We start from the raw sequence: 25789 nt of genomic DNA, 5'->3' as shown, positions 1-25789 counted from the left end.
ATCTTAAAATTTTAGTTTTCACAAATTGGAATGAAGAATCACACCTCTCCTTCCTAACTGGCTTCTCTTGGCACTTTCTAAAAGTTCTATCCTTAATAGACATCACTACACGCTTACGAGTTTATTTTCATTTATGTTGCTGAATTCATTACCTTAGTAACTTCTTATCCTTCACCTCTGTCCTAGGAGTAGGGAGGCTGGAAAAAGGCCCCTGCTGCAGCCACCAGCTGTTCATCCTTGAGCCTGACTCTAACCAACTGGCTTGTTTTTTGATAACTTAGACATGTGAACTAGGCACGGCTCCAGCCTTTGACTATTATTTAAACCGTTATTAAGAAAGGTCCTCAAACCCCTTCACCTATCCACATGTTTAATTTCCCCTTGAATCTAAAGTAAAAGGAAAACTAAAGTAAAAGTAAAAATCAGTGATGCCCTTTTCCTAGCTCTGTGCAAAAAGTAAACATTCTGTAGATTCTTATTGATAGACCAACTAGTTCCTCACTGAGCGATCTATTCTCCTTCCAACAGACGTGCTTTATAAATTGCTATTGAACATTCGTGCTCTGTTTATTTTCTTAATTCTGTTATTCTTTTAAAGTTACAAACAAAAATTAAAAACCTTGACTCTTTTTTGTGGGTAGGTAGGAAATAATAGTGTGCTATAAGAGATTGAAAGAAAAAGTTGGATTTTAAACAGAAAACAACAAGCAGAAATTTAATTATGGAGGGGGGGAACGATGTTAGATTTTTGAAGAAGATGTACCGAGCATATTTAGGTTCTCCCTGTAATTTCTATTTTTTTTTGGGGGGGGGGGGGTACTGGGATTGAACGCAAAGACACTTAAACATGAGCCACATCCCCAGTCCTTTCTTATTTTTTATTTTGAGACAGGGTCTTGGTAAGGTGCTTAGTGCCTCACTAAGTTACTGAGGCTGGCTTTGAACCTGTGATCCTCCTGCCTCAGCCTCCCCAGCATGGCACCACCGCCATGCCTGGCCTTTAATTTCTTGAGTCTATAATTATTTAATGATAGTTTTAAAGAAAAATGACTGAATTTAATTCTTCATATATTGCCTGAATTCTTTTAATTAGTATTCTCATGATACTTATTAGTAGCCTCATGAAATTTTCCAATTATGATCTTGATTCTATCCATTGAACAGTTCAGAAAACAGAGTTTCAGGTACTCATGGTAGTCAGTGAAAGAAATTTTCTGTAGCCAAACTTCCTAGACTCTAATTCCACAATTATTTAATAGCTATTTAACTTTGGGTAAGAGATTTTTTTCCTATGCCTCAGTTTTCTCACATCTAAAATAGAGATAACACATATTTCAAAGCACAGGACCTAGAATGTTGTAATTACTTAACAAATTTTAGAGCTTATTGTGATCAAAGGTCACCCAACACTGAAGTGTAAGAACTGAAATTCCTACGTGGGTTCTTCTGATTTCTGAGCCTTACTATTAATTAGCATACCACACTGCCTTCTGTTTGGACAGAAGAAATAAATGAAGACAGTTACTCTGTGTTTCAACTCCACTCCCCTATACACACATACCCTGCTGGCCCCACCCATCTCCAGGAAATCACACCTCCCTATTCATTCCCAGAGTTGCTATGGCAAGATAACACAGAATGGGTGGGTGAAACCAATGCAAGCTTGCTGTCTCTCAGATCCAGAGGCCAGAAATCTAAATTCAAGGTGTCATTAGGTTCTTCCTCCTTTGAAATCTATAAGGGAGAATCCTCCTTTGACCTCCCAGCTCCAGCTCTGGTCATAGCCATTTGATCCCTGGCTTACAGCTGCATTACCTCAACTCTGCCTGTTACCTTCATTTGGTGTCTTCCCGCTGTGTCTCTCTGCTTCTCAAAGGACACCAGTCACAATGCCTGCCTGACTCCAACATAACCTCATCTCAACTCATATGGTAGTTATATCTTCAAAGATCCTATTCCAAGTAAGAACCCATTCTCAGGTACCAGAAATTAGGACTTCAGCGTGCACTATCTTTGGGTAACACAGTGCAACCTTCAAGAGTCTCTCAAGTGCTGGACACGGTGGTGAATGTCTGTAATTCCAGTGACTGGAGAGGCTGACACAAGAGGATCTCAAGTTCAAAGCCAGCCTCAGCAAACTGCAAAGCCCTAAGCAACTTAGCAAGATCCTGTGTCTAAATAAAAATTAAAAAGGGCTGGGATGTGTCTCAGTGGTTAGTGCCCCTGGGTTCAATCGCTGTTACCAAAAAAAAAGTCTCTCAAGTAGTTTCCAAACCCATCTGGGACCCCCACCTCCCCTCTTTCCTACTTGCATAAACACCTCCTGTGTTTCCCCCACTTCTGCCCAGGACAAACTTTTGGAAATCCACAATTTTTCAAAACATCAGAAGAGTTAATGGAAAGTTCAGTGCACAGATGGGCATTTCTCTTTAACAACAACTGCAGCTTTCTAGTAAACCCCCACAAGCACAGGGGCACTGTGCCCTGTTGTCGTTCAAGCTACTTAAGTGATCATTTATAGCAGGGCATAAAAATTATCACTGTTTTGAAAGAGACACTAGGTTGGCATTCCAGGTAATGTTACCTTCGGGCCAAGTCATTATTTTCCAGGATCCTTAATGATCAGGATGGGCACGCTGCTGTTTCTTAAATTCTGTTTCAGAGACAGCATCTGAATAAAGTGGATATGGTCTTCTTTGCCATCTGTGCTCAGTTTAATGAGTTCCTCTCACTAGTTCTCTAGCCTGATCAGTTCAATGAAATCAAGTACAAGATCAGGGACACAATGTGTATACACCCTGCTCTTGGCTGCCACACTCAAGAACATGGGCAGCTAGAATAAGAGAAGCCAGGTTCAAATCCCAGCTCTGCCACTTTCCACTGAGGGAGGTAAGACAATTCTCTCTATTCTTCCTGGACTTCAGGCTCCTGATCTGCTCTGATTAAATGGCACATTAAAGGACTTAGCACCAGACCTTGCATGTGGTAAGGACCATGTTAACATTTTATTCAAGCTCAAAAATGTTTAAAGAGAGAGGTGACATATGGCCTCAGGCTGGTGGCTCAATCCTCCTTTCCAAGACCCACATACAAGCCATCCCCAGCTAGCTTCTACTCTGCACTGCAGAAACCAAAGCTGAATATCTTAGCTCCAAGTGGCAGGGGCTGTTGCTCCAGAGAGAAACAAAAACAAGTAATATCCCCATAACCTGCTACAATTTAACTAGCACATGTATGTCTTTGGAGGATCACAACAACAACCTGAGGGTGGACACTGTTGTCACCTCCTTCACACACTTACCAGATTTCTTAGGGAAGGGTATGAGGGAGGCAGTGGGGTATAACAGTGGCAAGCCCATGGTGGGGTTCAAATTCCAGCTCTGCCTATGGCTTTAGTCAACCTCCTATAGACCTCATTTTCTTGTCTTTAAAATGTGAATAATACTAGTTCCAACTCCATCTTGTAAAATAGGGTTGATACCAACCTTCTGGAGTTGTCCTGAGAACATGTGGAATGACTTAATATTTGTAAAGTGATTTGAACGTTTCTTGGCTCTTAATGACTGCCAGGTAAGTGTTATATAAATAAATGAACACTAGTTTTTAATGTCTGTATTACTAGCTGTCTCAAACTATGATCAACAAACTATGGCTGCAGGGCTAATCTGGTCCTCTGAACAAATAAAGTTTTATTGGAACACAGTCAGGACCATTCATTTACATCTGAGGCTACTTTTCCGCTATAGTGGCAGAGTTTGGTGGGTGCAACAGATATCCTTATGATCCGCAGAGCTTAAAATACTTACCCTCTGACTGTTTAGGAAAAGGTTTTCCACCCTTTGTCTGTCTCTTTGACCAAAATTATGTCTCAAAGACCAAAAATTATGCTTTGAATTTATTCAACATTTGTTCCCAACATCCAGCAAGCTAACACTCAGCAGATGTTCTATACATTCTTGTTGAAACAGTGAATAAATAAATGAAGCCTGATTTTACAGATCAGAAGATAAACAATAACCAGTGCCATTATTATCATTATTGGTTTGTCAGCATCTGCTTTTCCCTTAATCATTCAGCCTCACATTGGAGCTCAAACATGGGCACAGTCATCCTCCCAGTTCTGGACAGGAGGAAATTGAATTTGAGAAGTTGGAAGACTGCTCACAGCAACATAAGTGACACTTCTCAGCTGAAGATTATAGGCTGGTTTTCATACTCAAAATGCTATGTTCAGACCTTACTCCCTATCCAAGAATGAAACAATTTGAAAAAAATATGATAATTCATAAATTTCTCTCTGGCTGCCTCACCCAATGTACATTTTTCATTCCTTTGACTCCTGTGTTCCTTGGTTTAAAAAACCTATACATATGGAAGCTAGAGCAAAATAAAGCAAAAAAGGAGGTGGAGATTGAATATCGTAAAGATACAGGATAGATAGTTGAGTAGGAGAAGGAGACAGAAAGGGAGAAAGGAGAGAAGGGAAAAAGGAGGAAATGAGGAATAATTTTTTTAAATCATGCTATCTGCATATATGAATATCACCTTTATGTAGAAGTTGAAAGAATCAATCAAAAACAAATAAATAAGGGGCTGGGGCTATAGCTCAGAGATAGAGTGCTTGCCTTGCATGTGTGAGGCACTGAGTTTGATCCTCAGCACCACATATAAATAAAGATATTGTGTCCATCCACAATTAAATATATATATAAAATAAGCCAGGTGTGATGGTGCACAACTATAATCCCAAGGACTCAGGAGGCTGAGACAGGAGGATCACAAATTCAAGCTCAGCCTCAGCAACTTGGTGAGACCCTGTCTCAAAATAAACAATAAAAATGGCTGGGGATGTGGCTTAGTGGTTAACTGCCTCTGGGTTCAATCCCTGGTACCATATAAATAAATGAGTAAATAAGCAAAAGGAAGATGAGTAGCATAGAGGAAAGAGAATGGGGAAAGGGAGAAAGGGAATAAAAAGGGAGAACATGAACTGAAATCAAATTCCATGCATGAATAAACTTGTTCAGATGAACCCAACTATTATGTGTAACTATAATGCTCTAATTTTAAAAATCTAAAACAAATGACCCTAGATCAACAATTCTATAAAATCTACCCACCTTACCTTCAAATTCCAGTTTGAATGAGGCTCCCACTCAGCCAGCATTTCTGGTTGAAAATGAAAGATGGTCTAAACACAGTTTGTCTTCTCAGACAAGATGGATATTGACAAATGACTGGATGGACTTTTTTGTTTTTTTCAGTGGATCCAGTACCACTTTGGACTAATCTACTAACTAGAAGAACTGGCCAGTTGTTAGGTAGACTTTTATGAAAGTTATTGAGTTGAGGCAACCTAATAGCAATAACATTTGACACTTTAGCAATCAAACAATACCTATTCTGAGAAGTAATTTGCATTTTACTTTACTTTCAACACATGTTTAACACAAATCTTGCCTAGAGATAGGTTTTCCACCTGTACTGGATGTATTTTATGCTTCTTTCCAGGTATGTTCATCCACACCTGCCCTCAGATCTCAGCCCTCACTCACTGGAACCCTGATGGCCACCACCCAAGCCTCCTCTCTAACACTGTCTGTTATCTCAGCTTCCCCCCCAGATAAAGAGGCCAAATTCCCAACATGTCCAAGGAGAACTACTAACCACCATTAAACAGTGATGTAATTTACTTGTTACTGCAGCATAACCTAGCAGTATTCTGAGTAAATCCACTATAATTCCACTCTTCACTCAGCCAAGAAATAGAGAAAAATTCTCTCTGCCTTCAACTCTCCCCATGAGGCAAAAAGGAACATGCCATCATATGAAATTATTGTCCCCCTGAGACCTCAGAGAAGTGGGCAGAAACTGCTCCATTATGTCACAGCAATATGAAACCTATTTTGTGTCATAGCAATCTCACCCTTTAAATTAGGTTGAGTTTCCCCAGAAGCAGACCTGAGGCAAGCATTCAAATAAATTCGTGCATTTGGGAAATACTAATAATGGAACAGAAGAATGAGATGGGAATGGGAAAGGAGTCAATTAAAGGTGCATTACTGAGCAAATTAGCGCTACAGCCAGCTGTAGGTCAAGTTCACCAGGGAGTTCTGGGAGACAGTGGACAACACACCTCAGCCTTACCCTAACCAAGAAGCAAGGCCTCTTAAGCCTGTGTTCACCAACTCTCCATCTGCTTCCAAGGCATGCTGCAGCACTTCCAGCATGCCCACCTGAATAGGCTGAGCAGATCTACCCACAAGCACCACCCCTCAGGCAGAGAGTGACAGGTGTCCACAGGTAGTCACTGTTGTTAGTTCCACTAATAGAAGTTATCCACAGAAGCATCTGTCTTGAGGCACATACCATGCAAGTTATGCCCCCTACATCAAAATCAAGCCACTGCCAAATTCACATCAAAGCTAACCACCTATGAAGCTTCTTTTACAAATACTGATTCCCCTCCCCAAATCCAGGCAGGATGTATTATGTCCCTCTGCTTAAAATGATCCGCTCGGCTCAAATTCTGTAGCTCAAATAAAGTCCCTGGAAAGGTCATGGATCACCATCTAGAATCTCTGTCAATTTAGGACTGCTCACCTCTTTTCCTAGCTGGAACTATTCATGGTAGGTGGAACCTCCCAGGGACCTGGCTACTTGTGAAATGCCTCATAGCCAAATCCTTTGAACCCAGATTTCTTGGCATAACTTGGTCTTCAATAGAGCCAAGACATCCTGAGGAGAAGCCTCGGCTTGGAAGCAGCATGTGCAAAATCCATAGAGCTTACCTTCTGTGTTGAGAGCTCTCTCTCAGCAAGTCACCACTTCTGTAATGAACTGCCTAACCCTCCATACTCTCCCCACTGAGAGGGTGATGATGACTGTTACCCTTGTTATTGTCAGGGGTGGCTCATTCTCATTAAAATGACTTCATTGCCACTAATTACTCATGGGCCACTGCAATTATTTACTGAGTCTCTGTGAATTGAAAAGGCAAAGTGGAGATCTCATTATTTTTGATAGGGTCCACTGTTGAGCTTATCCCTGATATGTTGGTGAGGGCCTGGGACAAGAGACATATGGAAATATCAGCACCCACGTTAATTTTGTTTTGTGGGGTGTTTTTGGTTTGTTTTGCTATGTTCTAGTGCTGGGGATGGAACTCGGGGCTTCATTCATGCTAGGCAAGCACTCTACTACTGAGCACCGTGTCAAGTCCCCAAGTTTGGTTTTAATGAGACAAGTGTCTGAACACTAGTAACTCCCCAAGCTCAGCACAAAAGATGGTGAAGGAGTGTCATTTTTTCCCAAAATGGATATATGAGGTGACACTGAGATGACTTCCATATTTTTAACTAGATAATTAAAACCAAAAAAAAATGATTATTTTAAAGTGTAGGGGCATGTCTGATTATGTTCCAGTGCTGGAAATAACCATCCACCCAGCACTGATGGCCAGTCCATATTGGAGAGCCATATGGACATATGATGTCACTACCAAATCAAGCACTAATACACAATTTAATTCTGGACAAAACTGTCCCCTTGTTTAAGAAATATTGGGGTGGGGGAGTCTTTAATGATGCAATTATCTGGGAATGAGTAGGTTAATTTAACTGTGCCACATACAGAAAGGGGTGTTCAGTGGAGAAAAAAAGGAAAGCAATAAACACACTCCTACCAGGCAGAGAAGGCAGGGCAAGCACCCGAGCCACTGAGCTATGCTTCCTTGACAGCTTTGGATTATTAAGGAAACGACTGCCAAGACATAAAGTCATATTCAGAAGCAGTTGCCAGATGACATGTGGTCTTTCCAATGGTTAGAGTGTCCCACGGAACACCCTCTTGACAGAGCCACTCTGCCCCAACGTTGATTTATAGAGCACTGGTCCCAAGAAAAAGCAGTTTGTTTAATTTATGGTCACCTGAGGCTCACCAAGGCAGTGGGATCAGCAGAGAGCTGGCAGGAGAGTGAGAGATGAATGCTGCTACTCATGCAAATCTTTCTCCATTTTATTAACTACCAGACATCAAAGGCAACCAGATTCCCTGCTACTTATAAGTACCCTGCCCCTCTATCAAAATGACATTAGCCATCCAAATTCTAGATGATGGAATGTAGCCCAACCATGATGAAAGGAACCTGAAACATCATCTAGCCCAATTGTTTGGTTCCATGGGTGGAAAAACAGATGCTCAGAATGATCAAGTCACTATCCAAGATCACACAGTTAGCTTGAAGCTAAAGTGTGTTAGCACTGGTACACTACCTCCAACGCAGGGCTCTTTCCACCACTTCCCACTCTGACTTTCAAGAAACTCTGAATTCTGCTGGACATGGTTGTGCACTCCTGTAACCCCAGTGGCTTAGGAGGCTGATGCAGGAGGATTGTAAATTCAAAGCCAGCCTCAGCAAGTTAGTAAGGCCCTAAGCAACTTAGTGAGAACCTGTTTTAAAATAAAATATAAAAAGGGCTGGGGATGTGACTCACTGGTTAAACACCCTTGGGTTCAACCAAAAAAAGAAAGAAAGAAAGAAAGAAGCTGATTTTCGAAAAACTATTACTAAACACATTGTATAACATACATTGACCCATATCTCAAACTACGTCTTTTGGGTAAATCAGATGCATTGGAAGTTTCCTTAATAATCAGGGTACTATTGGGTACATTGAAGAAGTAACTTACTAAGCAAAGTCAGTGTGAAATAATCATCCATTGATCTTTTTCTCTTCACAGTAATAATATATCAGGCCATCAATGGAGATCCTGGCTGCTCTCCAGGAGAATATAAGTAGTTCTGGATCACACCTGTTTGAGAATAGAGACAGAACTACAGGATCTGCAAACACTCCTTCGGGTTCTAAGATTCTATAATTTATGTGTTTCAAGGCTGAATCACAGTAGCATTTCTGCAATATAAGGTCATTAAAATTTTCACTTTCTATCTGTCTCGCTCTTAACTGGTTACAGAGCATATCCACTTACATATACTCAGGACCTCCTGATAATCCTGGGAGGTAGAAAGGCAGGAATGATGTTTTGAGCAATCCTGGGGGGGGGGGGGGTCATCAAGATTAAGAATGTCACTCAGAGAGATGCCAAGTTAAGCCTCAGTTCTATTCCTCATCACCTGTGACCTGATTCACTCCTCTAAGCCTCCATTTCTTCATCAGTAAAGTGGGTATCCTTATTGCAAGATGTAGTAAGAGTCACTGATTGACAAACCTTTCTAGGTCCCCTGCATCCTATTCCAAAATCTTCCCAACCTCACCCTTCCTCTGTATTATCTTCTTCTCTGTGTTCTGATGCTTTGACCACCTCTCCCAGAGCTGAACAGTCCCTAGAGAAGGCAAACAACTAACCTGTGCAGATGCAGACCAACCAATCCTGAGTTCACATCCCAACCATCTCCTTTATCAGCTCGCAGACTCCAGGCCACTCTGCCCACCTATTCTCCCGACTCTAGCCCAGGAATCAGATAACTAGAGACAGCCCCCTATACCCTGAAGCACACCCCACCCCCATCTCCTGATCTACTGGTGCCTCCAGGCATGGCCTCCACAGGGTGATGTGGCATGCTCCCTCCTCTCGGGAACAGCAATAAGTCATTTTTTCAATGATGGCCCTCTCATCTGTTGGCCTAATGACTGCAAATCCTCTCTGAACCCACCATATTTCAAAGCACTCCTTCCCCCTCTGTTACTCACCCCACCTCCCAAACCAGCACCCTCATAGGAGAGGCCATGATGCTTAATTGCACTCATTAACTTGACTGGGACACAGATATTTGGTCAAATATTATTCTGAATGTTTCTGTGAAAATATTTTTTTTGGAGGAGAGTGACACATAAATCAGTAGACTTTGAGAAAAGCATATTGCCCTAAAAGGTGTTAGTCTCACCCAATCAGCTTCAGGTCTTCACAGAACAAATAAAGACCTTTCCTGGGCAAGAAGGAATTCTGCAGCAGAGGATCTCTGAACTGCAACTTTTCCCTGGGCTCTGGGCTGCCCCTTAAGCCAGCACACTTTGGACTTGCCCCTTCACAATTACAAGAGTGAATTTCTTAAAAGTACACAATGCATTCACACACACACACACACACACACACACAGTACTGATTCTATTCTCTGAAGGATCCTAATGCAGTGATTATGAGATTAAATGTACAAAATCACATCTGCTGTGAACAAGAACGCTCATAATTAGGCACAAACCAGAAACATTCCAAATGGTCATTCACTGTGGTTTGGGTAAATAAATTATAATATACTCATCCAATGAAATATGAGACAGTGCTGAGCACAAATGAACTACAGCCACTTTCAACATGGACAAATCTCACAAATAGAATATCCAATGCGGCAAAACTAATCCGTGGTCATGGTCCTCCTGGGAGGAGGGTTGGGAGAGGAAGAGACCCCTGAGGCTTCTAGGGTGCTCCCTGTAACCTTATAACTCTTCATCTGGGGTTTGGTTACATATTTGAGTCAATTAGTGAAACATTCATTGAGCTGTACCTGACTGATGTGTGTCCTTCCCTCTCTATGGGTTCTAATTCACTCCCATTGACAAAGGTAGAAAAACAAACTGATTTTTTAGAAGTCATTCATTACTTCAGCCACTTGTGTCTAAGATACAGTGGTCATTCATACACCTGAAACTCCTAATTTAAAAGAGAAACATTAAATGTGAAATGACTGCACACACCTGAGTGCATCAGAGATGCTATATGGATTTCTGCAAAACATGCCACAGCCTCTGTCTTGAATCTCTGGAAAAGCTGGAAAAGGTGGGGCTCTGAGCCTTACAATCACCCCAGGAAGTCTATCAAGTAGTCTTTGATTTCCATGAGGGACATAATTCCATGAAGAACCTGGAACAAGAATCCTCTTTGCATCTGGTCTTTTTTTTTTTTTTTTAAGAAAATGGAATTTCCCACTGTAATTATCTCAAGTGTCTCTGGGCAAGTTGAATAAATTAGACATGCAATCTATACTGCACATTTCAAGAACTCTAAGTCTTTTCTTGAACTTGGAAGCGGAGATGGGGAGGCAAAGAAAAGAAACCAAGGTTTTAAAAAAAAAAAATCACAGCATGGTCCAGACAGCAAAGAGCAAGCATGCTCGAACTAGGAGCTGGGGAGGAGTAGGAAGGGCCTGTGGGCTCAGAAGTGGAGTCCCTCATGGACTGCTGTTAGTTTTGTATGTCAGAAACGTGGCACTCGGCTAGCACTTGGGCAAGGGGGAACGTAAGCCCAGGAGGCCTGGCAGTGCTGGAGGCTCTTTCATCAGTCCTGGCTGTCTGCAGGGCCTGGGCTACGCTTAGCACAGGGAACATCAAATGCCGAGAGCCAGCCCTACCATCAGGACAAGCTCTATGCTTCTGAGCTGGCCCCAAGCCCTTCCTGCCGCCTCCTTGTCCCCCTCTTGTGCTACAAAACCCACTTACTCTTCTGGAAGTTAAAGGTAAGGGCCAAGAGCCCCCACCTTACCTTTAGACACCCATGCTTTACTTGCACAATGGTAGTCAACAGAAGACAATCTCCTTCTCATCCTGCAAAACCCAGCACTTCCCAAAAGGCTTTCCCTAACCCAGGCACTCTCAAGCACCCCATATGCCACTATCAATCCCTCATGTCTCTTCCCCAGGCCCCTCTTTGCTACCTCGCTCCTCCCTTTCTGCCCACCTTGCTGCCCTCTCTGCCCCCGTCCCTCCCTCCCACTCCTTTCTCTCTTCCCCCCCCTTCCCTGTCAGTTTTGATCTCTTGGAACTCATTCTCCCTATAGGAAGGCTTGGCCATATTCCTTTGCTTTTAGATCAGTTACCAGGGCATCTAAGATGCTCAATACACCCAGAGTTGGGTCTGTTACGGGGGGGGAGAGAAAGATACTGAAACAAAATAGCATGCACACTCCAAATAATGTTCAGATTGCACCCTATTCTTATTAAATTTCAAGACCATTCTAAGGACAAGCTCTAGATGGGGCTTATATACCCATATCCATGCATCTTACACAAAACTCAGACAGTAAGGACTTTTAAATCTATGGACTGTAAGGCTCAGGAGACTGGGGCATGCCCTGTCTTGTTCACTCTATCCCCAGCACCTAGCACAGTGCCTGGCAGACAATGGGCACTTATAAAACATCTGATTAAAGAAGTGAATAAATGAGTGAACACATCATTTATTTTTAAAAAATTTTTAATTTATGTTTTAGAAACAAATGACAGCAGAATACATTATAATTCTTATTACACATATACAGCACAATTTTTCATATCTCTGGTTGTATATAAAGTATGTTGACACCAATTCATGTCTTCATACGTGTACTTTGGATAATGATGTCCATCACATTCCACCATCCTTGCTAATCCCCTTCCCCCTCCTTTTCCCTCCCACCCCTCTTCCCTATCTAGAGTTCATCTATTCCTCCCATGCTCCCCCTCCCTACCCCATTATGAATCAGCCTCCTTATATCACAGAAAACATTTGGCATTTGTTTTTTGGGGGGATTGGCTAACTTTACTTAGCATTATCTTCTCCATTAACCTGCAAATGCCATGATTTTATTCTCTTTTATTGCTGAGTAAAATTCCATTGTGTACATATGCCACATTTTTTTTATCCATTCATCTACTGAAGGGCATCTAGGTTGGTTCCATGGTTTAGCTATTGTGAATTGATGTGGCTGTGTCCTTGTAGTATGCTGTTTTTAAGTCCTTTGAGTATAGACTGAGGAGTGGGATAGCTGGGTCAAATGGTGGTTCCATTCCCATATTTCCAATGAGTCTCCATACTGCTTTGCATATTGGCTGTACCAATTTGCAGTCCCACCAGCAATGTATGAGTGTACCTTTTCCCCCACATCCTCACCAACACTTATTGTTGTTTGTATGCATAATAGCTGCCATTCTGACTGGAATGAGATAAAACCTTAGAGTAGTTTTGATTTGCATTTCTCTAATTGCTAGAGATGATGAACATTTTTTCATATATTTATTGATTGATTGTATATCCTCTTCTGAGAAGTGTCTGTTCAGGTCCTTGGCCCATTTATTGACTGGGTTATTTATTTTTGTTTTGTTTTGTTTTGTTTGTTTTTTTGTGTTTTTTATTTTTTGGTGCTTAGCTTTTTGAGTTCTTTATATACCCTAGAGATTAGTACACATCATTTCTTAAGACAATTTGAGAATTTCTCTTGGTTAAAACTAGTGTCTCTCTCTCTCTCTCTCTCTCTCTCTCTCTCTCTCTCTCTCTCTCACACACACACACACACACACACACATCATTTCACCTCACCAGGCAAAGGAGACTGAAACTCAGCGGTATGCCCCTTTTCAGTCACCACCACTCCTGATCAACCTGTCCTTGAAGTCACCTGTAGCATGCTAAGCTCCTGGAAGCCTCCTGCCTTACCTATAACCCTTTCTTCTACTTCTGTTCTGAACTTGTTTCCACAAGAAAGTTTGAGTGTCTGAACCTAGAAGGCCCCTGAGCCAACGAACAACCCTGATCAATCTGCTGCACCAGCCCAAATAAAAATGGACCAAGTTCAAAACAAGCCGAGAAATCCCCTTCTGAAAGCTTCCCAACTACACGGCTGACCAGGCTCAGGAAGCAGATGAAAGTAAGAAAATGATCATAGGAACCAAATCCGTTCAAATGAGGCTGCTCACAGTGGATTAAAAAAGAAATGTGGCACCCTTTCTCTGGACATTGCATCATTTCTCACATGGTATCTTTGGAAAGAGCCTCTAATGATAGAGCAGGCATCAGAAAGACCACATGAAACCGAATAAAACATCAGCCCAGACGAGGGTGGTTCGTCATGCATTTTTTAAAACCTAGTGTGCAGAGAAGAACAGAGAATTGGCTTCGATCACACACACACACACACACACACACACAGCCTTTTTTTAGCTAGATGAAACCATCTTTCAACTCACCTCGGGACTTTCATATTCCTAAAACCAGACCAAAATACAACTAAAATGGTAAAATATGCTCCAACACCTGTTCTTTTCTATGCACCTGCTTGGCACTTTCCAGTGCTGGTCTTAGATGCCTTGGAGTCATTTGCTACCCCTGGCCTCAGTTTCCACATTTTACAACTGGGGCAATATGTTCATCATACGTCTCAGGAGTCATAAGACAGATGAAAAAGTACTCTGTGCTCCTCAGTGGAAACACAATCTGCATTCCTGGGCTCAGGCAAGTCACTGAAGGTTGCTGAGCCTTTCTCTTTTTATATGTGAAATGAGACTACCTCCGACTTCTCAAAGTGGCTCTGAGGATCAACTAAAAGAAAAGAAGTGAATCGCCTCACCCAGGGCAGTTCTTAGCCCTTAGCAGTTATTTCCAAAATAATAGTTCCTAAAGTATGGAATCAAAACAGAGCAACTTGGAACTTCAGAGTTCACTATTGCCTTTCAAGTGCCATTGTACTGAGTGCTTTGTACCCTGAGAAGAAGCACTTCACATGTTAGAAAGTAAGACCCTCAGGAGAGAGAGACCCTGCCCAGGAGATCCTGGGCTCAATCCTCAGTACCAAATGTGTGTGTGTGTGTGTGTGTGTGTGTGTGTATATATATATATATAGAGAGAGAGAGAGAGAGAAAGAGAGAAGACATGGAAGTCATAGATAAGAATGTGAAAGCAATCTAAAGATGTAACAGAAAAAAATCTACCAAGAAGTCTAAAGGAAGAGTGATAGCATTTAAAAATAAAATTTAAACCAGGCAAGGAAAAGAAGAGGAGGAAAACAGAAGAGACAGAGAAATTCTCTGGGTGTTAGTCCAAGTCCTCCAAAAAGCAGGCACCAAGGTGGGAACAGACATGAAAGACTTTTGGCAGGGTAAGAACACACCACACGTGGGGCCTGAAAGAACTTGGGACCTATCAGTCTGCAATGCAAGTCTGATTTCAAGTGATGGAAAGAGGGAAGGGAAGTTTGGTGGAGGAGTACTGGCCTTCTATGTGGCCTATGGGGTGGGGGGCTTCAGCAAGGTTGGGACAGCTATTGAGAAGGAGTTCTGCCAGGGACATGTAAAAGTTATAATGAGGTTTTTGTTTTGTTTTTCTTTTGGTACTAGGTCTTAGAAAGCCTAGTACTTCAAGCACTTCACACTCAAATGCTTGAAAGCAAAGTGCAACTTGTGGCCATTGCCCTGGCTCCCCCTTTACCCTCGGACCCCAGCATATGGCACCAATCTAGAAGTTTTTATTCTATCAATTTGTAAGTTTCTTTTCAAACTTTATGCACTCCTCATTCTTGACCCAAATTCAATGCTGAAAAGCAATAGTGGATTCATCCAAATAGAGAAAAGTGCCTGAGTGCTCCTGAATTTTTTTTCCTAGCTTTTCAGTAGCCTGCTAGGAAGTCTGAGGTGACCAAGTATCCTGGTTTGCATGGGATGATACCAATTTCAGCTCTGAAAGGCTCATGTCCCAGGAACTGTCTCAGCCCAAAACAATGTAGCCACACTGGCCACTCCTGACAGTCTGTTCTTACATAGATCACTCCCTGATCCTCACAAGGACCTTTCTCCATGGGTAGGAGAGCCACAGCAAGCAGCTTCAGCCTGGGAGGAGGAAGAGTTCCCATCCCTATCACCCAGGACTGACAGGAGACTCAGACTTAGGGCCCCAACAAGGAGTACAGCCTCTCCACTCTCATCTCCCATTTCAGACATTGGGTCTGAGTCTGTTTCTCTTTCCTGTTTTGTGGGCATGATACATACATGAAAACACTTTGAAGATTATAAGGGTTGATAAGCAAACACGTCTACTGCTAATATTTACTGAGCAAACAATATGCTCCAAGTCATACTGTGGCTAACTGATTTACATTCATTAAGGCATTTAAACCTTACAGCAAACCTAGAGGCAGGCATTTTGCCCCCATTTTCCAGCTGTGGAAACTACAACTCAAAAAAGGTTAAGGAAATTACCTATAGTCTCACGACTTATTAAAAAATTGCAGGTGTGACTTAGACCTAAGGTTCTGACTCCAGAGCCCCCCAAACATAATAAATCAGAAAAGGAAGTAGGGGGATACATATAAATGGCAAAAATAATATCTAGAAGCTGGGGTTGTGGCTCAGTGGTAGAGCACTTGCCTAGCATGTGTGAGGCACTGGGTTTGATCCTCAGCACCACATATAAATAAATAAAATAAAGGTTCATTGACAACTAAAAAATATATCTTTTAAAAAAATAATCTCTACCCTGCAAAAAAAAAAAAAAAAAAAGTTCCACACTTGAAGCCCTTGGGCAGGGAAAATTGCAATGAAAATTTTCAAAAGAACTTGAGAGGAGTCTACAGTCTCATCTTCAGTTTGGCAACATGCTCCAGGTAAATGTTACTATTTAATTACTACAGTATCATGCAGCCAGACACCACCAGGTTATAGAAAAGTGAAAAGACTGCTTAGAAACCTGGTAAAACAGGTGGCAAATGCAGTATACCAAAGAAAACTAGCTGATAGAAAATTCTACAGAGAAGACAAAAAGGGCACCTCAGCCATATGAAAGTTTTTTCTATGTAATGAACACAAAAGAGAATTGAGGTTCATTGAAGGAAGCTTACCCTAGCCCCAGAGCACATAAGTAAAGAAATTTAAAATAATAGAAAAATAAACATACAAATAATGGGAATATTCAATTTAAAAAAGACAAGAGTCTGCCTTACACACAAATGTAAAAGAAAAAAAAACAATTATGCCTGGTAGAGTTTAATAGGATTTTTAAAAGGGCCATCTCTCTGATCTTCATGAAATTCCCTTAATAACAGACATTTAAGCTCATGATATAAACTTTCTAGGGGAAAAGAATGACAGCTATTAAAATTATTTCAAAAGATTTCAATCAATGGTTATTAATTCTAAACCTGTAGGAGCTAAGTAGGTAAAACAGTAAGATGAAGCAAGGTGACAATAGGGAGTGGTGGGGACTACAGCAAACTGAAGAGTTCTTGCCTCCTTTGAAAAGAGAGCAGCTACTCAGCTTTGGCTAATTTCTGCTAAGGTGAACCCTGGGTGACCTCATATTGCCTGATATTTTTTAAAAACTAAGTGTCTAGATGTTCATTTTTCAGTGAAGATTGATATTGTTTCTTGGCAACCAACATGGTTTTTAAAAAGGCCAACACTGGGCTGAACAAATACTATCAAACAGTGAACTGTTGGCTAGAGGGCATTTGGTTGGCAAACTCTAGCTTAAACTGATATCTGAGGCCATCTCCTGAAATTAGAAAAACAATTAACTAAAAGAGTCAAGTGCATCTGGCAGAAAATCAGTACAGGAGGAGGTATGGGGCTCACAAAGCCAGTTCATGCACACTGCAATTTTCTCTTTGGGTGCTTTAAGGGGGACAGAATGGATTTGAAAAGAAAGGATTTGGCCAGAACCTCATCACTTGATTTCTAGTGAAGTGAGTGCTAGCCATGTGTGTGTGTGTGTGTGTGTGTGTGTGTGTGTGTGTGTATACGCGCACACGCTTACATCTTCTCAACAAATGAGAAGATTCCAATTTTGCTTTTAAAAGGTAAAACAATAATCTGGGGTGAAGCCTGATGACCTTGTCAAGGTGCGGGTCTAGGAGTTTGCAAGTGACCCACCTGCACTTACTGTACATAGGGCCAAAGTTAAGAGCAGATAATTAGTTTACCAGACCCATTAGCTCACTGGATAATTGCCTGGGGGGAGCTTTGGATAGTTCTCAGCCACACGAACCAAAGGAATCAGCTCAGTGTGACTTCTACAACCTTCTACAGCTCAAGTTTATCATCTTACCACCAGGCCTCCAAGCACTCAGCATCCAGAAACTGACTCACGTCCCTCCTCAGTACCTGTGACAGGTAGGTTTGAAAGAAGGAATTATTGTTTCCTGGGACATGTGGCTCCCATGGAACTGTCTGTCCTCTCACAAATGGGCAACAAAATCAAGACTCCTTTGTATAAACATTTCCACGAAACAACTCACTTATTGCCACACATGATTAATGAATGTTTATACTTGGTTCTGGTCTCAATGGCCGCTGAAGATTTGGGAGGCCAGCACAGTGTGATTATCCATTCAAGGAACTGTGTTTTCTTTGCTTATTTGTTTTTGTTTTGGGGGATGGGGTGGTAAAAACAGATACCTCTCAAAAGAAGAAATATGAATGGCCAACAAATATATGAAAAAAATGTTTCACATCTATTAGCAGTCAGGAAAATGACAATCAAAAAGACAGAGATTTCATCTCACACCAGTCAGCATGGTAGTCAAGAATCCAAATAACAACTAGGCACGGTGGTGCATATCTGGAATCCCAGTGGCTTGGGAAGCTGAGGCAGGAGGATCATGAGTTCAAAGCCAGCTTCAGTCACTTAACGAGGCCCTAAGCAACTCAGCGAGACCTTGTCTCTAAATATAATATTTTTAAAAAGGGCTGGGGATGTAGCTCAGTGGTTAAGCACATCTGGGTTCAGTACCTAATACAAAAATAAAAATCCAAATAATAACAACTGCTGGAGAGCATGCAGGGGGTCGGGGGCACTGTGTTTTAAGAGAAACAGAAAAGCCACCTAGCTGGTAGAAATCTGGGAACCAGGACAAGTGAAGAGTACCTTGAGAAACAACCGTCACAGAAGTCTTGAGCACCAGCTTTAAGACTTGAAAATTCCTGGGAGAGATCAGGAAGCAGAACTAAAGCCAACAGATAAAAGTTAATGTATTCCACAAGCGTTTCCTTAGTATCTGTAGTAGGGTTCTGTCCTAGAGGCAGTGAACTCAGTGATGAACTCTGCAATAGTAGGATGAAGACACAGAGACAAAATTCTGAGCATAAAGCAGCAGGTGATGGCAAATGTTTTAAGAAGAAATTAGAAGGTGTTTTAGTGCCCCTCCAATCATGCCAGGCATGTAGGTGTCCTAAGATCTGCTTGGTGAAGAGAGCCTTCAATACAAGCAGGACAGATCTGTTCATATTGTCACCCCCCGCCCCATACAGTCATCAGCATTCTTTTCTTTTAACCTTAATATATTTTTCACATCTCATCCTCTATTTCATTTGGATAACATTTTTTTACTACAGTTATGTTATTCCCACCCCTTTTCACAGGTTAAGAAAACTAAGCTCAGCTGGGTGTGATGGCACACACCTGTAATCCCAGCAGCTCCAGAGGCTGAGGCAGGAGGATCCCGAGTTCAAGGCCAGCCTTAGAAACTTAGTAAGGCCCTTAGAAACTCAGTGAGGCCCAGTCTCAAAATAAAATACAAAAAAAAAAAAGGGCTGGGAATGTGGCTCAATGGTTAAGTGCCCCCAAGTTCAATCCTCGGTTACCACTCCCCCCCTCCCCCATCCCCCCACCCCCGCAACACACACACACACACACAAACTAAGCTCACATTCAGGGTCTCATCCTTCAAGGAACCATTTTAAAAATACCCACTGCCATCCACAGAGGGAAGGGACTTTAGACAAGATCACATCTCCACCAAACAGAAGGCCCTCGTTCACTGCATACCTGATAGTGGTCACAGAGGAACTTTCCAAAGGGAAATGCACATGTTGTCTAGAGAGACCTCGCCTGAAAAGTTATTCTTGTCTCTGCCTACCTCCCACTTCATTTCATACTGCTCTTCACCTCAAGATGAGCTTTTTCCCTACCTCAGGACCTTTGGACTTACTGCTTCCTCTACCTGTGCCTTGAACAGATGAAGATCTTCAGCCATCCACTCTGTCCCACAGCCCTGCTTCACTTACGTATGTATGTATCAATTGTATATGTTCATTTCTCCCAACATATATAGACTCCTGGGAGTAGAGAACTGGCTGGCTTTGTTCTTTTCCACATTCAGGGGCCTAGATTAGTGCACAGCACAAGGCAGGCACTTGAAATTTTTTCGATTGTTAAACAAACATTGAAAAACCATGGAGTATATTGTCAACAGTGGGGAAAGTAACTTCTTTCTAATTTCTTTCTTTCTTTTTTTTTTTTCTTTAAGTAGCCTGCAGTCAACACACAAAACCAGACCTGGTGAAAGACAGCTAATTTTCTTAGTATTGATGCATTCCCCACTTGCAAGGAGGAGACAAGACCACAGAAGCTAAATTGAAACCTCCCCTGGCTAGGATGAGTGCTCGCTCACTCTCTGCTCCAAGATTGGAGTCTCTGGATTTCAATTACTCCCCGTGTCACCGCGAGTAACCGTCACTCAAACTCCTTGGCTTTATAGAAAACCAAGTCCACCAAGCCAGGGACACCTTCAAGGATCTGGTTGTGTTTTTGAATCATTTCCATAGAAACTGGAAGAGTTCCCAGCACAGGCTGCCTAACTTCCAGCAATTATCTTAAGGTCTGATTAGCATTTTAAATGTCACCTGTATAAATTAAAACTGTTTACAGCTCACAATGTCATTATTTTGTGACTCATGATTTCACCACCACTCGCCAAAACACACTCCTTGGAAACTCCCATTAGGAATGTTCCCTGCTAGATGAGGCCTGGCACGGTCTCCCTCCTGGTTCACATTTCTAGCATCCCTTTTTGATTCCTCACTTTGGTAGTTTGAGCTTCTTTCCCTGGAACATTCTGAGTATCTGAGGTGTCGGATTTGGCAAGGAGACTATGTAAAAACAGTTCTTTTGGTAATTTAAGTAACTCAACATAACCTACAGCTGGCTTAAAGAAAACAAACAAAGATTTCTCAGTACAGTTGTACATCAATCAAGCATCACTCCTTGCTATCTATCTTGTTCAGGTTAGGGTTACCTTCCCAGGGACTGGAGCATGGGATCATCATTTTTGGAGGTCACCTCTACACCTGGCCATTTTTTTTTTTTACCAGGAATGGTTTAAAGTTATGCAAACTTTCTTTAATCCAATAATAGTTCACTGATTTACCTGGGTTTTCCTCCTGGATTACAGAGTACAGAGGCATTTCATGTTTCTCTGAGCATCTGTGAAGTCACCTGTGTGGGAAATCCAATCTTTGCTCTGTTACCAACAGTTCTAGGATGTTACGCATATCCCTCAGTTTGCCTCAGCTTTCTCATGCCCAGTTCTGTGCAAGGAATCATTGTAGAGGACAAAAGAGACACGCTTGCCCTTGGTCCATCTGGAATTCAGACCAACCCAGGAGACAGCTCCAGGGGCAGCCACCATGATCTTTCTCAACTTCCCATCAGACTGTGCTACTTCCCTGCCTTTAACCCTCTAAAGCAGAGGTCAACAAATCTTTTTGGTGAAAGGCCATCTAGAAATTATTTGGGGTTTTATGGACCATATGTGTCACTACTCAACTCTTGCAGCACCCAAGTAGCCACACACAGCATGGAAATACACGGGCATGGCTGGGCTCCAGGAAGCCTGCCCACCTCCCCAGCCCCATCTCCCACTCACCTGCCCCTCCTCCATGTGATTCAGCCACCAAAGCCCCTTCTTTCAATGTCTAGAATATTCCAACTTGTTCTCTCTTGCCTCGGGGCCTTTGCACTGGCTGTTCCCTTTAAAGGAGTCCTGCTTCCAGTTCAGCACAGGCCTACTCCCTCTTGACATCCATCTCAATTAACACCATCAGCCCAGAGACGTTCCCATGACCACAAATCCATCAGCCACAGTGTAACTCACCCCTGCTTTATTTTGTCACGATACCCACACTCTCAAAATGGTACTTAAGGGTCATTTCCAACAACCACAGTTTTAGATGCTTGATATTTTCTCAGCCTCGTGTAAAGCTGAACAATATTTCTATCTTATTACTTATTGAGGTTTTTAAAATTTCTTGGTAAAAGTCACATAGCATGAAATTTATGTTAACCTTCTTTAAGGTTCAGTGGCATTAAGCACACTCACACAGTCATGCAAACGTCACTGCCACCCATCTCCAAAACTCTTCAACTTGAAAAAGTGAAATTCTGTTCCCACAAAATGATAATTCCCCTCCTTCCTCCAGGCTCTGCCAACATCTTACCAATTTTTAAAAATTTTTTCATTTGTTTTAATTATTCTACATGACAGTAGAATGCTTTTACGCACTTTGATATATCATACATAGATGGGCTATAGTTTCTCATTTTTCTGAGGGTACATGTTACAGAATCATAGTGGTCATGCAGTCACATATATACATACAGTAATAATGTCTGTTTCATTCTACTATCTTTCCTATCCCTACATCCCTTCCTCTCCCCCTCATTAACTCTTTTTTTTTTTGGGGGGGGGGGTGTTACTAGGGGTTGAACTCAGGGGCACTCAACCACTGAGCCATATCCCCAGCCCTGTTTTATATTTTATTTAGAGTCAGGGTTTCACTGAATCATTAACTCTTTAGGTGCAAAATAACATTAAAGAAATGTCAATTCCTTCTAACCAATTTTATTACCCAATGTCCACCCCTGAGCCACCTGGATGTCAAGATTCAGGAGTCCCCATTGCTATCTGATGTTTTCTCACCTACTTTTCCTTTGTTCTGTGCTCCTTCCACCGTAGTGAAAGCACCAAGAGAACAGGACCCTCATCTGTATCCTCACCAGCTGGCAAGAACTGGCACAGACAACACACAGGGCTGCTCAGATCCCTAAAGTTCCAACAGCCCCCAGAGTCAGCATGCTCTCCAAAGGCTTTATATAAGTAAAATGGAGAGTGAATTTTGGTTCAGGTTAATAGCAGAAAGCAGGAGCTCTTGGAGGCATGGGAGGTGTCTAAATTTTACCAGCAGGGCCAGTTACCAGCAAAAAAAAAAAAAAAGGAAAAAACAAGAAATGATAAGAAGGCAGCAAGTAGATAGAAAGGCAGGTAGAAGAGGGAAAGAGAGTGAACTTTAAATTCTGCAGAGAATATACACTTGAGCTTGGCACAGTGACACATGCCTGTAATACCAACAGCTCAGGAGGCTGAGGCAGAACGACAGCAAGTTCAAAGCCAGCCTCAGCCACTTAACAAGGCCCTAAGCAACTCTGTGAGACCCTGTCTCTGAATAAAATACAAAAAAGGGCTAAGGCTGGGGCTTAGTGGCATCAAAAAAAAAAAAAAAGAACATACATTTTTTAAAATATTTTTTTAGTTGTAGTTGGACACAAAACCTTTATTTTACTTATTTTTATGTGGTGCTGAGGATCAAACCCAGGGACTCACTCGTCCTAGGCGAGCACTCTATCTCTGAGCCACAACCCAGGCCCCAAGAACATATATTTGAAAGTCCTGGAAGGAAAGGGCTAAGAAGGTAGGGAGTTAGTTTGCTAAAGATCTGGAAAGTTTGGGTTTAATATTACAGGTCATGTGAGCCCCCTGGTTCTTGAACCAAGGAATGTCATGATGCCAATTGGTATGTAAGGGAAAAAAAGATGAGTTAATGTTCCCTGTAAAATGCTTATTTTCAAAGCTTCAGCAAGAACTGGAGGCAAATGTTAACATTCCCAAGGTGGAAGCTTCATCAGACTGAATCTTCTAAACAAAAGTAGAGGGAAACAAAAAGTATGGTTGAGATATTAAGTGTCCCCTAAAAGTGCATGTGAGAGACAATGCAAGAAAGGTTAGAGGTAAAATAATTGGGTTATGAGAGCCTTAACCTAACCAGTGCCTTATGGATTAACTGGGTGGTAACTGTAGGCAGGCAGGAGGGGCTGGAGGAGGTAGGGTGCTAGGGACATGCCTTTGGAACTGTATCTCCCTCTGCTTCCTGGTTGCCATGTCCTGAGCTGCTTTGCTCTTTCACTCCCTGCTGCCATGATGTTCTGCCTCACCTTGCGTCCAGAGCAATGGAGTTATCCATCTAAGGACTGAGACCTCTGAAACTATGAGCCCCAAATTAACTTTTTCTCCACTCTAATTGGTCTTGTCAGGTTTTGGTCACAGTGACAGAAAAGCTCACTAAAAAAAGGAACACTAGCCAAGACATTAAGTGTGACTGATTGTTCCCACCCAAGGTGACAGAGGGCTGTACCATGGAGCCAGCATCTTGCTCAACCCCCATCTGATCCCTACTCTGTCTCCAACTTCATGTCCCTCCAGCCCTAGAGCAGTGTGGACCCACAGGTGCGTAGGCTGGGCAGTGGCCTGTTTTGCTGCCTAGGGGCGCTCATTCACAAAGGATATGACTCACCAACCAGCTCTGAGTGTGATGTCATGCATCAGGCCTCAGGGACCCTGACTCATTCGCAGAGCCATAAGGAGACTGTTTCAAAGTGCTTGAAATCTCACAGCACCTTCACACACAGAACAGAGTCAGGTGTGGAATACTCTAATATAAAATGGTCTTACTCACCGATTCTGACCGCATCCTTTTAGAATGGATCCTACTGGTAACATATGCCTGGACGTACTGCTCCTGCTGAGGCCAAGCCTGTGTCAGAAACTTACTGTGTGCAGCGGATCCCATCAGCCAGATGACGGATAGCCACACATCTACATTCTAAGGTCTTGGGGACTTCGTACTCCAGTGGGGGAGTCAGTTCAATGTGTCAGTCAGGATTTATTAAAAGAAAGATGTTAGAAGGGAATTTGGAAATGAACTACTATGGTCTCTACTCATTTTGTAGATTCAGAAATTGGCTGAGGTCAAAGACAAGGAAACTGATGTGCAGATAGAATCTCTATCCACAGGGCAGGGAGGGGACTTGAAACTGACTGTTACTGAGAAAGAGAGATGGGATAACACAAAGCCCACTACCTTTGCAGAACTCAAAGAACTTGTTTTTGATTTATATGTGTGTATATGCGTATGTGTGTATACATGTGCTGAGAATTGAACCCAGTACCTCACTCATACCAGGCAAGTGCTGAGCCACTGAGCCACAACCCCAGCCCTGTTTTTTAATTTTTTTAAATTGAGAAATAATATTGTACTTTTTTTTACCATACACAACATGATGCTTTTAGGTATGTGAACACTGTGGAATGGTTAAATGTAGCTAATTAACAAATGCCTTACCTCATATAGCTACCATTTTTGTAATAAGAGTTCATAACGTCCACTCTGTTTACATTTTCCAAGAATACAATACAACTTCATTAACTACATTCATTCCACTGTAAAACAGTGCTCTAAGATGTATTCCTTCTACCTGTAATTATGTACTCTTTGGCCTGCCAATAAGTCCTCAGCTCTTCCTTCCCCCAAACCACCCAGCCTCTAGTAACTACCTTTCTACTCTATTTGTAGGAGATCAATATTTTTAGATTCCACATTAGAGTGAGATAACATGGCACCTGTCTTTCTGTACCTGGTTGAGTTCATGTAACATCATATCATCCAGATTCATTCATGTTGTCACAAATGACAAGATATGGACTCCTGCAATCAACTCCTAGAAATACCTAAATGCTGAATTTTCTTCTCTCAACTTTCCAAGTTATTCTAGGACAATATCCCTGGTCAGTTTCTCCAGAAGCATACCCTGAGATAAGGATCCTTAAGCAAGTGGGTTTTTGTTGGAGTTCTGAGTCTGCCAGGGCTGTCATTTAAATATACCACTGGTGGGTGGCTTAAACAATAGAAGTTTATTTTCTCACAGTTCTGGAGGCTAAAATTCAAGATCAAGGTGTAGGCAGGGCTGGTTTCTTTCAAGGCCTCTCTGCTTAGCCTGCAAATGGCCACAGAGTTTCTTTGTCCTCTCATGACTGTTTGTGTGTCCGCATTCCTGCTGTCTGTGTGTCCAGATTTCCTTTTGTTATAATAACACAGTAAACTTGGATTAGGGTCCACTCTAATGGCCTCATTTAAATTTAGTCCCCTCATTAAAGAACCTATCTCCAAACTATAATTCATCAGCATGTTTACAGGCACGG

Source organism: Marmota flaviventris, chromosome 20, assembly GCF_047511675.1.
Source record: "Marmota flaviventris isolate mMarFla1 chromosome 20, mMarFla1.hap1, whole genome shotgun sequence".
Lineage (NCBI taxonomy): Eukaryota > Metazoa > Chordata > Mammalia > Rodentia > Sciuridae > Marmota > Marmota flaviventris.
This window is presented reverse-complemented; position numbering follows the sequence as displayed.